Source organism: Castor canadensis, chromosome 11 (assembly GCF_047511655.1).
Source record: "Castor canadensis chromosome 11, mCasCan1.hap1v2, whole genome shotgun sequence".
NCBI classification, from domain to species: Eukaryota; Metazoa; Chordata; class Mammalia; order Rodentia; family Castoridae; genus Castor; species Castor canadensis.
Genome location: NC_133396.1, coordinates 135,960,932 through 135,976,492, shown reverse-complemented (window position 1 = coordinate 135,976,492; position 15,561 = coordinate 135,960,932). Strand labels below are relative to the sequence as shown.

At 31.6% G+C, this 15,561-nt stretch overlaps 1 long non-coding RNA gene across 1 annotated transcript in view; it reads left to right on the top strand.

Annotated features, from left to right (window-relative positions):
* The first annotated feature begins 1,266 nt into the window (after positions 1-1,266).
* LOC141413985 (uncharacterized) overlaps positions 1,267-15,561 on the top strand; it is a 34,821-nt gene continuing 20,526 nt past the window's right edge. The window contains exon 1 of the long non-coding RNA XR_012439069.1: positions 1,267-1,756. This is a non-coding gene — a long non-coding RNA (uncharacterized lncRNA). The remainder of the gene's footprint in view (positions 1,757-15,561) is intronic.

Sequence of the window (15,561 nt, the reverse complement as noted above, 5' to 3'; positions counted from 1 at the left end):
AATTTAAGGAGAAAAATGTATTTCATAGCTTTGAAGTACTTTTGAATGTGTTAATTTTTGTGGTGGGCTTAAAACATGCCTACATATTTTTAATAATCTACCAGAATATATAACTTAATTTCTCCTATTCTTAAGTATTAGAATATAGACATTATGTTTCTATTTTTATCCATTTAAAATAATGTGTAATGGAATACAGTTGAAAAAAAATAATACTCTTGATTGACTGAATATGGACAAAACATCCAAGATCTCAAATTATAGGAAAACAGGTAAAAATTAATGGGATAATGCCTCATGGTCCCTTGATAAAGTTTGACCCTGAACTTATTTCTGGCAACTAGAATAACCAAATAACAAAGTAAATTGCTGGAACAATTTTATTAAAAACTTTTGAAAGCATGTAAGCCTGCAGATGCTGATAAAAGAAAATGACAAATTATTGCATCACTTGAATCATGCCAAATTAATGTCAAAGAGATTCAGAAAGATAAAAATGGACTTAAGGTGGGCAACCAGAGAAAGTGAACATAACATCAAAGCTAATATATAGATAAATTAAAAACAAACATATTAATAAATCAAGTGCATGTGACACAAATTTGGTTGTTAAACTAAGAAAGTATTAAAAATTGTATACTAATGTAATAAAATCAGGAGCACACCAATGAAAAAATTATAAGTATTTAAATTAATGGGTCATCAATTTCAAAAATCTATTTTCCTTACATCCTGAAGATCTATCTCCACCTGAAGTCTTGGTCTAGGACTTGTACTAGGATTAATTTCTCAGATGGCATTTCAAGAACCCAAACAGTGGACTCTGAGTATAAGTGATGACAGGTCAGAATGAACAGCATTGTAGGATAGAATGTAAAATCAATAGGTAACCTCAGAGTATGATTAAGGATGGCCATAGAGAAACAATAGGAAGAAATTTGTTTCAGTTGTAGCAATTGAGTGGTTTAATCATTGGATTGAAGTGACGTTATAAGTAAACAGTAACTCTAATCCAGTCTTCTATAAAATGCTACAAAGTTCAAGTAAAATATTATACGCCAAACTTATGGACACATTCCCTTTATAAAGTTGGAAATTATTATTTGTATGTTGCCTGGAAGAATCTTCAAATATAATCTTATTATTAATAAAAGATGTCCTTATTAATAATTTATTGAATGAAGTGAGAGCTTACTATATTAACCAGAAATTCAAGTTAAAGTTCAGTGGAGCAGTTAATTCTCAAGAGTGCTTTAGAGAATTTGGTTGTCAACTAACTAGATTCATGGCCACTTGACAGTCTCTGAAAGTCAGCAGGAGGCAAAGGCTACTTGCTAATTGCTGAGCAAGTACCCTAGAAGAGAAGTAAGAAAAATATTTATTCAAGGCCCAATTTATTGACATGTTCATTGTATCAAAGGTTACTCAAAGCCATGATGAAGATAAACTCATCAACAAACTACTGGAGTGTAGGCTCAAGTTCATCTTAGATACTCAAATTGTTTCCTCTAAAAATTGAGCTGTGGTTACACTTTGCTAAATGGAAAAGCTTCTAATTATTTTGAGCACAGAATTGCTATGTGATTTCTCTTATTCACTTAGAAAGGTTATGACTAGAAGTTTGAGAAAAGATGGAAATCAGTACAAAAGGAAAGGTATATTTACCACAGAAATAAATATACTGATCCTAAATGTTGGAGCCATTCAAAACTTCTGATACTAATATTATCTATCACTCCATGCAGAGAGAATCAAGGTGAGTAACTCATTTTACTGATAAACTTTCAGATAACCAAACTCTTTCTTTTTATTGACAATATTGCCTAAGAGGGCAATATAGTTTCACTTTTAAAAACTCTAAATAACTATGAACCAGAATTCTCACATTTACCTTCTTTTATCTTCAAAATTGACTGAAGTTGAAAGATCAATATAGCACATTGATTACATTAAATAAAAGTATATAATCATTCTTATATTGGCAAGCCTGGGGAATTTTAGGCTGAATCAAGTTTCAGCATTTATAATTTACACCTTTTGAGTTATATGCATGATTTGTTTAGTTAATTGATTTTGTACTTTCCTCCAGACTTTGCTTATTTATCTATTCATGTAATGCAAATGTTGTCCAGCTCATGAAAAGAACATTTATACTTGGCCTAGTTGCCTTGAATAAAAATAAGTCAGGATAAGAGATTAAATCATTGAGAAATAAAATATATTTCTCATCATGAATTTTAATCCCTTAGCACAATTTAGAGGTTAAAATGTTAGACTTAAAAGTGCACAGGCAAATTCAAAATTCATACTTTCATTGACTCAGAATTATACAGCATGATTGAAAACCTCAACATGAAATGCTAAATCTATAATATTTTCCTTAAAGTTAAAAATTTGAAAATAGAAATATTAAATGATTTATGATTAGTCAAATCAGGTTCTCACTGAATTATTTCTGGAAAATATTATCAATGTGAAATGGACTAACAAAACTGTATATCAAAAATAAAATTGTCTTTCTGAAACTGATATAAATGGAAATTGGTATTTGAAAATGTAATTAAGAGTAACTGGGAAACTTCATAAAACTTAGATGCAAGAACAAACCAAAACCATGTACTTCAAAAAGAAAAATCACTATTATGAAATTTTGTATTAAAACTAAGCTCTTGAGGTGATGTAATTAATCCCTGTCTTGTTAAGTATAGAAAAGAGTAAATAAAGTTTAAAATATGTGTTAGATAGTTAATATAGTATTATGAAAACAGGATATGCTAATGGAATTTAAAAGACTGCAAATGGATATACTCTGTATCCCTATATTGTATAGTCACAAACTTATTGCAATGCTTATGATCAGAAAATATATATATATATACATTACAAGACTTTGTTAGATCAATTCTGTAACATAATAATGACATTTTTAAATTACTGTGCACCCCTGATTCTACTTACACTGTTAGCACAAAGGGTTTGAATGAAATCTGGATTAAAAGATACTGATAGTAACAAGATAATATATCATGTCACTTTCACATTACAGACTGATATCAATCATATAAAACACTTTGAATATTGCATTGTACTGAGCACTCCACAGGGCAGTCACAGGTATTGCTACTATTGAATTTTTCCATTTCTTTGAATCTTATTCTACTGCTGAACTAATGACCAATCATTTAAAATGTATACAAATTTATATTTTTTTGTTCAGATGCTTTTTTTGTGGTACTGGAATTTGAACTCAGGGTCTCATGCTTGCTAGGCAGGCAGTTTACCACTTGAGCCACTTCCCCATCCCAAATTTTAGCTTCATTCTTTGGCAGTACCAGAGTTTGAACTCAGGGCCTCAGGCTTACTAGGCAGGTGCTCTACCACTTGAGCCACTCTGGCAGTTCCTGTATCTTCTTTAGTCATATAATATATTCAATGTAATATATTATATGTAATTAAACTGTTTCAAGAGTTTTTAAACAATGCAGCAAATCTTTGAGACTAACACATGTTAGTAAATATCTGGATGTCCCCGTGGTTTCTTAACCTGTTCCTAATTTAAGTTTATATTATTGATGTTTAGTGTAATAAAAAATGCAAATTATTGTAGCGTTCCTTGTTCGCAATTTAACCAACTAAAAGAGATAAGGAAGCATATAATTTTAAAACCTAACGTACTCATGGTGAATTATTTTTTCTGCATCAGTTTGTCACTTATTATAGTAAGTTTTCTAGTGTTATATACAATGCTTTATCTTTATTTGTATTATTAATTTCTAAAGAGCATTTTGTTACTCTACATCTAACATAGATTTTTTCATTATAATCTATGCACATAGAAAAAATTTATTGACATTTTCAAATGTCACCCCAAACAAATTGTGAACTACAACATATGGAATTATCATAATTTATAAAGAGAATTCTGTAATTGATAATATTGGGATATTTAAGAAAACTGAGATAACATTGTATGCAAGGTGCATAGATTTTGCTACTTTTTGATTTCTCATTTACCATTTTACTTTCCACATTTTATACCCTCAATTAATGAAAGAGGTTGATAATAACAAGGATTATGAAGATAATATCTTGCTCATCAAATACCCTTTAGTTATTTAAACATTTATTGCATTACTTAACTTTCTATCATTATTTATAACAAAATGGTTGCAAAAGATTTCTAACCTTATGACTTCCAAAGTCCTTTTTACAAGACATTAGTACAGTCTCCAAACTAATTTCAGGAGAATGCTATAAAGATGTCTTCCAGAAATAATCATAAAATATGTGCAAAACATTTAAACAGAAAATTATTAATTGCTTAAGTCACATTAAAGGAAACAGTAAATAAGATTTTAATAAACCTTACACATAAGATAATGGCACTGAGATGCCAATTCTGTTTTGTTAGTTCATAAATTCAATGTGGACTCTAATAAAAATATCACACATTTTAGTGGAATACTTGTGAAATAGAGACAGTGCTTAGGTATTTTTCTTTGATACTTTGTACTGGGAAAAGATTTAATTTTAAGAAGGACTATGAATAAAAATCTTCTTTCATGCTAAGAATATAACTATTTCAGAATATCCCTGTTTGTAAAAAGGCAAGATGAATATTATTTGTTCATTTAGCTGATCAAAATAAAGTGGAATCTAGCTGAATTCAATTAATCAGAATCCCTGTGGCAAAATATAGTTTTCAAAGTGCATTAGCTAATTTGAAAATCTTACCTTATCTGTATCAGTTATCCCAGAACCCGTAATACTGTGCATGACAAATCTGGGATAGCAATTCAGAGTTCTCTGAGGTAGCTCTACACATGAGAGTGAGTCATTAGTTACATATATGTCCACAAAACTGAAACATACAGATTGTGGACTAGAGGGTGCTCAAACATGAGCAATTATACTGAGGAGTCCAATTGAAATACCAAGGATTGGCTGACTAATTTCCTGCTCCTATCAGTGGTTTTCAGGTTGAGCGTCCTCCAACACTGTCTTCAATGAAACATGAAAAAAGGTGTAGAATGTTGAAATAGAAAAACACATTTAATCAATTGTCTGAATTAAACATATGTCATAGTTATTATATAAATCCCATTTTCTTATGAAACTTTGAATGATAAATCTGGTAAAGTTACATCAAAATATAATCAGAGATTTGATTTTATTGCTCTCTTCACATCTTTATTTTTTCTAATGCTTACAAAAGCTGTGAATTACTTGTTATACATTAGAGCCTAAGATGTTGTTTTTACAAAATGAAAACAAGAGAATGGAATCATCTCTAAATCTGAGTAAATTTATTAAAATAATGTAATAAAATTAGCATTAAAGCATTTTAAGAACTATTGGAAATCAATTAAAATACTGTGCACTTCAGATTATCTCTTAAACTTTGCTAGTGACAGTAGGCTGCTTATTGATATCATAGTTAAAGAATCATGAAGTTAACTATCATTAATTTAAATATCTCTGATGTATACAACATGTATAACATGTGGAACTGAGGTCTTTTTACATAGTCTTCATATCAAAAATATTTACACAATGTTCCTTATTTTCACAGAAAAATAAGGAAAGCAACCATAAAACCATCTCAAAAATTTTTGCATTCTGAATGGAAAATACTGTTTCACAAAGCAGTCTGAATTTTTTCTTCTAATAATTTTTAATCAACAAAAGTGCTAGGCTTAGTTATTTTCTTAAATTAGACTTTATTTATTTACCAGGATGTTGAGAAATTATTCCTAGATTTAGACAGAAGCTTCTACTGGGTACCATATAGAATGGCAGAAGCTGTCTCCACTAGAAGTGACTGCCTGGCACCTACATGGCCCGAGGTTCTGGTCCTTTTCCACTTCGCAATGCACTTCTCCAGCTTCTTGAATACATGCTTCTAGAATTGTACTAAAGACATGGCTCTTTTCTGTTCTTATTCTAATCAATACAAGAATGTGAGATGTACTTTTCTGCACTTAAGATCATGTTTTGTGAGTATAAGTCTGATTTCTTCATTTTCCCTATTTAGCATGTTGCATTGTATGAGTTCATTATATACCCTCTAATAAAAGGATAGTTCATTGTTTATAGTTTTTACTCTTGTAAACAAGACTACTTTGATATGTCTTATTGAATTTTCCTGGTATGTGTAAATAAGAGCTTTTCAAGAATATGGTATTGCAACTGGCATTATCAGAAAGTAAAATTTTAAAGCCACTGTAGTGTGGGAAAGATCTGTCAGAATAAACAGTTGCAATCTGGAGCTGAAAGTTTTTTACATACCATATGCTCATAATCACATACAATTAAGTGGGAAATATCTTATTAGCTGAAATAGTGATATGTCTTCATGTAGCTATTAAGCATCTACCATGGGGTAGACATTCTGTGACAAAATAGCTAAGTTGTAAAAATCACAATAGGTATTACATATGAGGGAAATACTTGAAAGATGATTTCAGAAACAAATCATGAAAAATGGATTCAGTGTTCTGTCTTTCAATGCTTGTATATACTTTAAGATTTATTTGAATTTTAATACTTTCCAAAAATTAAGCAGTTAGAATACATAAATTTAAAATCAGAACCTTTCTTCTCTTACTCTGTAGCAGCAGGATATGAACATCTATAGTTTTTGTTGTGAGAAGCAAAATCAAACTATCTTAACATCATCTGTATTGAGAATTCCATGAGTCTCAGCTGAGTTCTTGAATCTTTTTTGAAGTTTTGAAAAATTCCATCTATGGTTTGGTTATTTTAAATTTTTAATGATTACTTTCCAGTCTTTAGACCTAAATCTTCTAGATTTTGCTGCAAATTATATTTGAAAAACTTGAAAGATAGTAACACTTGAAAGAATTTCAATCCAGGTCTAAGGAAAGGGATCATAGAAGGTCATGAATTGTTGTCATAGAAACAAACAAATGCTGAGCAAAACAGAACATGAACTTTAATACTGCTTGCAATCATGTAAATATTGGCAAGTCGGCTTGTGTTTCATCTCTACAGAGAAATTTGTAGGTGAAAGTTCTCTCCTTGGGGAACTGGGTATACTCTAGATACTACATTTAGAAAAACGTTCTGTGTATTCTCTCAGGAATCAACGGAAAGGCTTCACTTAGTGATGTGAGATCTGACATCAAATACAAGTCTCTCGAAATACAAAGTTTTCTGACATACTGACTCAGATAAATATATTACTTCAGTGTGAAAATACTTCCAGGGAAAGCAGGGCTGGTGCATGAAGAATATTCTTATCTGCAAACATTTTTAGCAATGGCTAATTTAACATAATATGCTAATTACAGATAGAATGCATAAAAATTCTTATTTAAATTGTACAGTAAAAAATCCCTAAGAATGAGGATCAGTAACTGACATGAGTAACTTTAAAGAAGAATCATCTTGTGATTTGAACAAATTGAATGAAATGGAAACCATATTTCATTTAGAAGGACTCTGTGAATCATAAAAGTAAAGTATTTTCCAAATGTATTCTGAAAAGGGATTTCAGGTCATTTAACAGGAATGGAATGTCAAGAATTTCAAGAGTCCAACACACACACACACCCTTGTGGATTAAATTTCCACACATGAATAGATTGCTAATTAAGAATAATTAAGAATGTTTATAAATGCAAACCTGGACCAGATTTACCTAATAAGTCACCACTGAATGCTCTTTCTTTTTCTGTGATATTGTGGTTATAAATTATTTTTATATTTCAAATTCTAGAGATCATAACCACAATTCAGTCAATGATTTTCAAAAGTATCATGGTCTAGCTTTACAGAGAAGGATTTTCAATACAAGTACCATGGATGACACTGAATGAAAAAAGTCACATAACAAAACAGTTTTACTTAAAATAGCAATTTGCAAGTTTGTCACCAAGTTCCAAGTGTATGAAGCTATACTCAAAAATAATTTTCACCAAGTTCCAAGTGTATGAAGCTATACTCAAAGATAATTTTGAAATTAATTAAGACAGAAGTTTCCAGATAATTTCCATTCACCTACTGTGCTATATTTATATCATTTATCACTGGTTTCATAAAGCTGCATTCACCATAAAAAGAATATTTTGGGAATGAATACAATTCAAAATGATTGCTTTACTTGACACAACAGAGAACACAGTTGCATAATTTAAGAGGATATGTGGTTTAAAAAAAAGTCATTTCATCAATTAAAGAGTTCACTTTTCAAAACATGTACTTGTAAAGCTTTTGACATGAATCCCTTCATCCTTTTTCAGAAATTGCATCACCAGTGGCTGTAAGAAATTAATTGTATTTCATATAAAGTGCCCTTTGGTACAATGTGAGAATCTTTGTGTTATATGCACTATTGACAGTTATAAACATAGAGTGACATATATATTTGCAGAAAAGGATTACACTTCACTGGATTTATGACAAAATTCCAAACCCTGATATTTATAAAGGGTAAGATGATCTTAATGTGGCAATATCTCCAAATATATTGTGAAGACTATTTCTCTAGTCGCAAAGTAGATACAGTTTAGGTTCCACACATAATAAAAAATAATTACCTGTGGATGATTAAAAATAAATTTTCTCAAGACAGAATTTGGAAAGTAATACACAAAGCCCAGATCCCATGGAAATATTCTTCTGTAACAGAGCTGGTAACTTCCCAATTATGCAGAGAATAGACATTCACTAACTTAACCACTTTAATTCAATAGTGATGAAAGAGCAATGATATTTTACTGAAAGAAACTGATAAGCCATTGAAAATCAACCAGAAGATTTTTAATGGCCCACTATTTTCTTCTTTTAATTTCCTACAGATTTTTAACAAATGAAATGTCAAATTAAACTAATGATTTTACAGAATAAAAAATTTCATCAATTTTATATCTATATATTATATTCATATGTGTATGCAATAAAATATAGTTAATCAGTGAAGTAATATCTCCTAGAAAATAATTCTGATTAAATGTGGTAAGCCCTATATAACACAGCCATTACAATAGTACCAAAGTTGCATTGACTGGGATTTGGAGAAATTGGAGCCCTTGTGTACTGTTGGGAATATGAAATAGTACAAACTCTATGGAAAACAATATAGAGGTTCCTCAAAGACTTAACAACAGAATTTCCATATGATCCTGCAATCCAATTTATGTCTATTTATCAGATAATTGAAATTGTGCTCTTGAAGATAGATCTTCACTCCTATGGGTATTGTATCATTATTCACAATAGTCAAGATATGGGAAACACATACAATGGAATATTACTCAAACTTGAAGGAAACCCTAAAATATGTCACCACAGGAAGAAACTCAAGGACATCATTCTAAGTGAAGTAAGCCATTCGAATCAGCACAGTGTACAAGTTCATTTACATGTGGTATCTAAAATAGTGACATTCATAGATGCAGAGAGCAGACTGGTAATGGGCAAGTACTGGGGGGAGAAGGAATATGGAATTGTTGTTCAAGGAGCATAAAGATTCATTATGAAGATGAATAGGTTATACATGGTTGCCATCCAAATTGTGCCTATAGTTAACAATATTGTACGGTATACTTAAAATTTCAAGAGAGTACACTTCAGTTTAATGTTCTTACCATAGTTTTACTTACTTTTTATTGTTGCTGTAGGGAGGTATATTGTGATACTTACAAAAGTTTTTACAATATATCATAGTTGAATTTACCTCCTCCACCATTTCTTTTATCCTCCCTCCCCTATTTCTGGGATAGTTTCAATAAGTCTTATTTTTCTATTTACATTCCTGTGTACATGATATTTCCACCCTATTAACCCTCCCACACCCTTTCCTTATATCCTTCTCACTCCCACTGGTATCAAACCCTAGACAGGACTTGTTCCACCCTTCTGTTATTTGATTTTGTAAAAAAAAAAAAAAGACGTTTCACTTGTTTGAGATAGTTATATAGGGTGTTTCATTGTGACATTCATATGTATATGTTTTGTAACCTGAATTGGTTCATCCCCTCTATTTTTTTTTCTACTTTAGTCCCCTTCTTATGATGGTTTCAACAGGTTTAAAAATTCTATGTTCATTCTTGTATAGGAAGTTATTTACCATACTCACTTTCTTAACTTTCTTCTTTTACTCTCTCTCTCTCTCCCTCTCTGACATTTGTGACCTCCCCTTAAAATGATGTGTTTTTATAATATTGCTTATATTTGTATTCAGTCTATATTCTGCATATGAGAGAAAACATCCAGTCTTCGGCTTTCTGCATCTAGTTAACTTCACATAAAATCAGCTTCTCCAGTTCCATCGCTTTATCTGCAAATGAAAAAATTTCATTCTTTATGGCTGAGTATAATTCCATTCTATATAAATACATTTTCTTAATCCATTCATCAGTGGTAGGGCATCTTGGCTATTTCCATAGCTTAGTTATTGTGAATAATGCTGTAATAAGCATGGGTGTGTAGGTGTCTTTATTGTGACCTGACTTATATTCCTCCAGATATATCCCTAAGAGTGGTTTTGGTAAAATCAAGAAGGAGACAAGGGTGTCCACTCTCTCTACTGCTATTCAACATAGTTTTGGAATTCCTAACCAGAGCAATAAGACAGGAAGAAGATATAAAAGGAATACAAATAAGAAAAGAAGAAGTCAAATTATCCTTATTTGCAGATGATATAATCTTATACCAAAAAGACCAAAGAAACTCCACCATAAAACTCCTGGACATCATAAACACATTTAGCAATATAACAGGATACAAAAATCAATGTATAAAAATCAGTAACCTTTCTATATACCAACAATGAACAGACTGAGAAAGAATATAGAGAACAATTCCACTTACAATATCCTCAAAAACATAAAATACTTAGAAATAAATTTAGTAAAGAAAGTGAAAGATCTCTACAATGAAAACTACAAATCATTGAAGAAGACTACAGAAGATGGAAAGATCTTCCATGCTCATGGATTGGGAGAACCAACATTGTGAAAATGGCCATACTACCAAAAGCAATCTACATGTTCTTTGCAATCTCTATCAAAATTCCAAAAACATTCATCACAGATGTTGAAAAATCAATTCTAAAGTTCATTTGGAAGCAAAAAAGAACACGAGTAGCAAAAGCAACACTGTGCAAAAAGAGGAATGCTGGAGGTATCACCATACCTAACTTCAAACTATACTACAGAGCCATAGCAATAAAAACAGCATGGTACTGGCACAAAAATAGACATGAAGACCAAAGGAACAGAATAGAAGACCCGTATTTGAATCTATGAAACCATGCTCACCTGATTTTTGACAATGGTGCCAAAAACATAAGATGGAGAAAAGATAGCCTTGTCAACAAAAGTTACTGGAAAACCTGGATATCTGCAGGTCTGTGATCCATGTCTTTCACCTTGTGTAAGTATAAACTCAAAGTGGATTAAAGACCTTAATATAACCTGAAACTTAAAGCTAGTGCAGGAAAGAGCAGGGAACACACCTAAAGCAATAGGCATAGGCAATGACTTCCTAAATAGAATTCAAATGGCTAAAAAACTAAGAGGAAGGATTGGCAAATGGGACTACATGAAATTAAAAAGCTTCTATGCAACAAAAGAAATGGTCACTAAATTGAAGAGGTTGACCACAGAATGGGAGAAAATTTTGCCAGTCATACATTTGACGAGGGATTAATAACCAGAATATACAGAGACCTCAAAAACTAAAATCACAAAAAAACCAATGAGCCAATGAGAAAATGGGCAAATGAACTGAACAGAGCATTTTCGAGGGAAGAAGTCCAAATGGCCAAAAAAACACATGAAGAAATGCTCAAAATTCCTGTCCATAAAGGAAATGCCATCAAAACCAGATTAAGATTCTACCTCACTCCTGTTGAAATGGTTATCATCCAGTACACAAACAACACCAAATGTTGGCAAGGATGTGGAGAAAAAGGAACGCTCATACTCTGCTGGAGGGGATGTAAGCTAGCACAACTATGGGAAGTATATGGAGGCTCAACATAAAACTAAAAATAGAATCATAGCTTTTTAAAAAAGAGGTCTTTACTTTGTGTCTCTCTTCTGTCCATTTCAGGTAGTGTCAGACTTAGAAGCCATAAAAACTATATGTGTTACTCATCTTTCTATAACTGGAGCAAATGTCTAAGATAACAAATTCACAAAGAGAAAATATTTATATGGTTCCCTGTTTTAAAAGTTCAAGTCCATGACCAATTGGCCCCATTGCTTTTGTGCCTATAGCACAATGTTGTGGGGAGCATATGGAAGAGTGAAATTACTCAACTCATGGCCAGGGTTTGAGAGTGAGAGTGTGCCTCTATGGTCTAAAGACTCCATCAGCTGCCAACAACTTCATGAGGTAGGGACCAAGTGATTAACACATGGACTTTGAGGGGAACACTTATCCAAATCATAGTAGTATATATTTAAAACAATGACTAGTAGGGCCAAGAACTAAGATTGCACACCTGTAATTATAAATCTGTAATGGAAGATGGAGATGAGAACATGATTCCATATAAGCCCAGAGTAAATGGTTAGTAAGAGCCTATCTCATAAACAAGCCAGGCCTGATGATCCCAGGTATGCAGGAGGCAAAGGTAGGATGATTTTGGTCCAAGGCCAGTCCTGTGCAAAAGCAAGACTCTATATAAAAAATAATCTAAAGAAAAATGGGCAGGAGGCATGGTTCAATTGGTAGAATGCCTGCCTAACAAGTGCAATGCCCTGAGTTCAAATCCCAGTACCATCAAAATATTGTAATACCATTGACCAGATAATGATTTCTTAATAAATAGTAAAATATTTCTTATTAATGACTAATGCTGATCCCATAATGGGAGAACTATGAAATTGCCTTAGAAAATTGAACACAACCATTGGTGGAGTTATAATTTATGATTTTAGTAGGAAAATAAAGACAATTCTATATTTCATTTATATCTAAGCTGCAAGTTTCAAAAATCTTACTCATTGTCATTTTTTGAAATCACTTTATCCAAAATTTAATCTTAAAATGTTTGTTTCACATTTACACGTTTACTACCTGACATTGTGGATTGAAACCAAGGGCCTTCTACTAAGGAGTTACACTTCAAACCCCTGCCTCATATTTGTTAACTGAACCCTACTTTAGCAAACTGAGTTACAACATCCCTTTATGATAAACAAAGGCCTCAACTGAGATTCAGTCAATCTCAGTGAAGTTTACACATGCATTCATCTATGAGACTCATTTTGGTTAAGATATAGAATACTGTCATCTCCAAATCATATCCTTCATGCTCCTTCCCAGTAAACATCAATAACTTAAATACATTCTTTTTATGCTATCAGTAGGCATTAATTTTGTTTGTTCTTGAGCTGAAAATGAATAAAATTATACAAGATATGCAATTTAAGACTGCCTTTCTTCAAAGTTTGTCTTTGTGTTTTTCTTGTGATATAACATGTAGCAGAATTTTTTAAATTTTCATATCAATGTAGTGTTTTTGAAAATGAAGACACTGCAATTTTACTTCTCCTTTCTACTGCTGATGAGGTTTTTAAAACTGATTTTCATTATTGATCTCATATTCATACGGGTTTAATACTTGTTGACCTGAGATCCAGGCTGTCATAGAATACCAGCATATTTAGCTGAACCATTGGATTTTTTCAAGTTCATTGTGCCCATTTATGAACATTCCAAAAATGTGAGAAATGCCAGTTGTTACATTTCCTGATCAACAATTGTAAGTCTTCTTAACCGCGTATCTGCAGTGTTTAATCATGGTTTTAATCATTAATTTCCTAAGAACTAGTGTTATTGAACACCTTTTTTACTTTTACTCATTACATCTCCCCGTGTATGCAGGGTCTTCTGTACCTTTTTCTCACTGTTTCATGGAGTTCTGTGAATATTGAGGAAATAGGTCATATGGAAATATACAATTATATGTGGCTTACGTATTCCTTTCTAATTTCTAACTTTTAATGAATAGATTATTACATTTAGTAGAGTCAAATAAATCACTTATTCTGTTTAGTATATTTTCATAATATTAAAGGCTATGAAATAATCTGCTCTATCTATTTTTATGGTGATATTCCATTTTTCTAGTACCATTAACATATAGGTCATCTTTCTACTCAGTTAGATCAAAGATAAGGTAATGGCATGTTTTTGTGAGTATTTCAGACTCTGTATTCTGATTAGTAGTTTTTTTCTTTTCTTGCACTACTACATTTTTGGTAATGCCAGATTACCCAATATGCTATTTGTGTGTGTGTGTGTGTGTGTGTGTGTGTGTGTGTGTGTGTCTCAGTTTGGGCCATGTCTAAAGTTCTACTTGTATTTAGAAAGGAAATCCATTGAATCAATATGAATTACTAATACTTTCATAACATTGGGTCTTCCAGTCTGCCAACATGATGTAGCTCCCAATGTGTTATATTTTCCTTCATTTATTTCAGTAATATTATCAGTTTTCAGTGTATTTCTTGGTCACTTTTTAATAGATGTATTCCTTGGTATCTGGTAATGTCAATGCTATTTTAAGAGACATATCTTTCAATTGATTACCAAAGTATGGTTATTAATAGGAAGAAATACCTTTTTTTAGATTTACCAAGTTCTTCTGACATTGGTAAGCCCAACATTATTAATGCTTGCTTATAGACTCATATTTCTAAATGCATGATCATATCACTTGCAAATAATGACATATTTACTTATTTCTAATATCTATAATATATGTAATGTTTTCTTTTCTGCTTTAACTGAGTAGATATTCTAGAATTGTTGAGTAGAGGTGGGAAGAGAAGATACACTTGAGTATGTTCGGGGGAGAAATGACCCAAGTGTTGTATGCACACATGAATAATAAAACAATAAAAAAAAGGAGTATATTAATCATAAGTAATTTAAATTTCTTAGCATATAGTTTCAAGATTTGACTCACCTATGAATTTGCTTCTGTTTTTTCAGTCTTTATCTATACTTTCAATATACTTGCCCTTGTTCCTATTTTACTTTTTACCTTCATTATAATGTTTAATTTCATGAAAGATATTTTAAATGAAACATTTAATTTCTACATGATGAGAGTTTTCTTTAGGCGGAGATTTTTGGTTTTGGCAGTTTGATATTTTTGATGTTTGCTTTTAGAATTTGTTAGACCAAGTTTGTTATAAATGTCCATTGTAGAATACTTTGAGTCTTCTTGAATCTCAACTAGCCTAGCATTTTCATTTAAATATTGACAGGGCCTGAGTTAATCTTGCTGTCTCTCAGCCAGTGATATTTCTGTTTCTTTCTCAATTAGTCCATGAGTTTTTGTTTCTGAGGGTCTTTAGCAGACACATCTACAGCTTAAGAGCTATGTAGTAAAGTGACTGAATTTGTAAATGGGTTTTCTGATTGTCTTTCAGTTTTTCTTCTCTAAGGTTTCCCTCTGAGTTTCTAACACTGAAATTCTCAAGATTCTAAACTCTATTTTTTTCAAGCTAGTTAAGACTGGCTTTGAGTTTTTAGCAATATGATTAGTGTGGCAAAAACTGTGCTACAGTGACC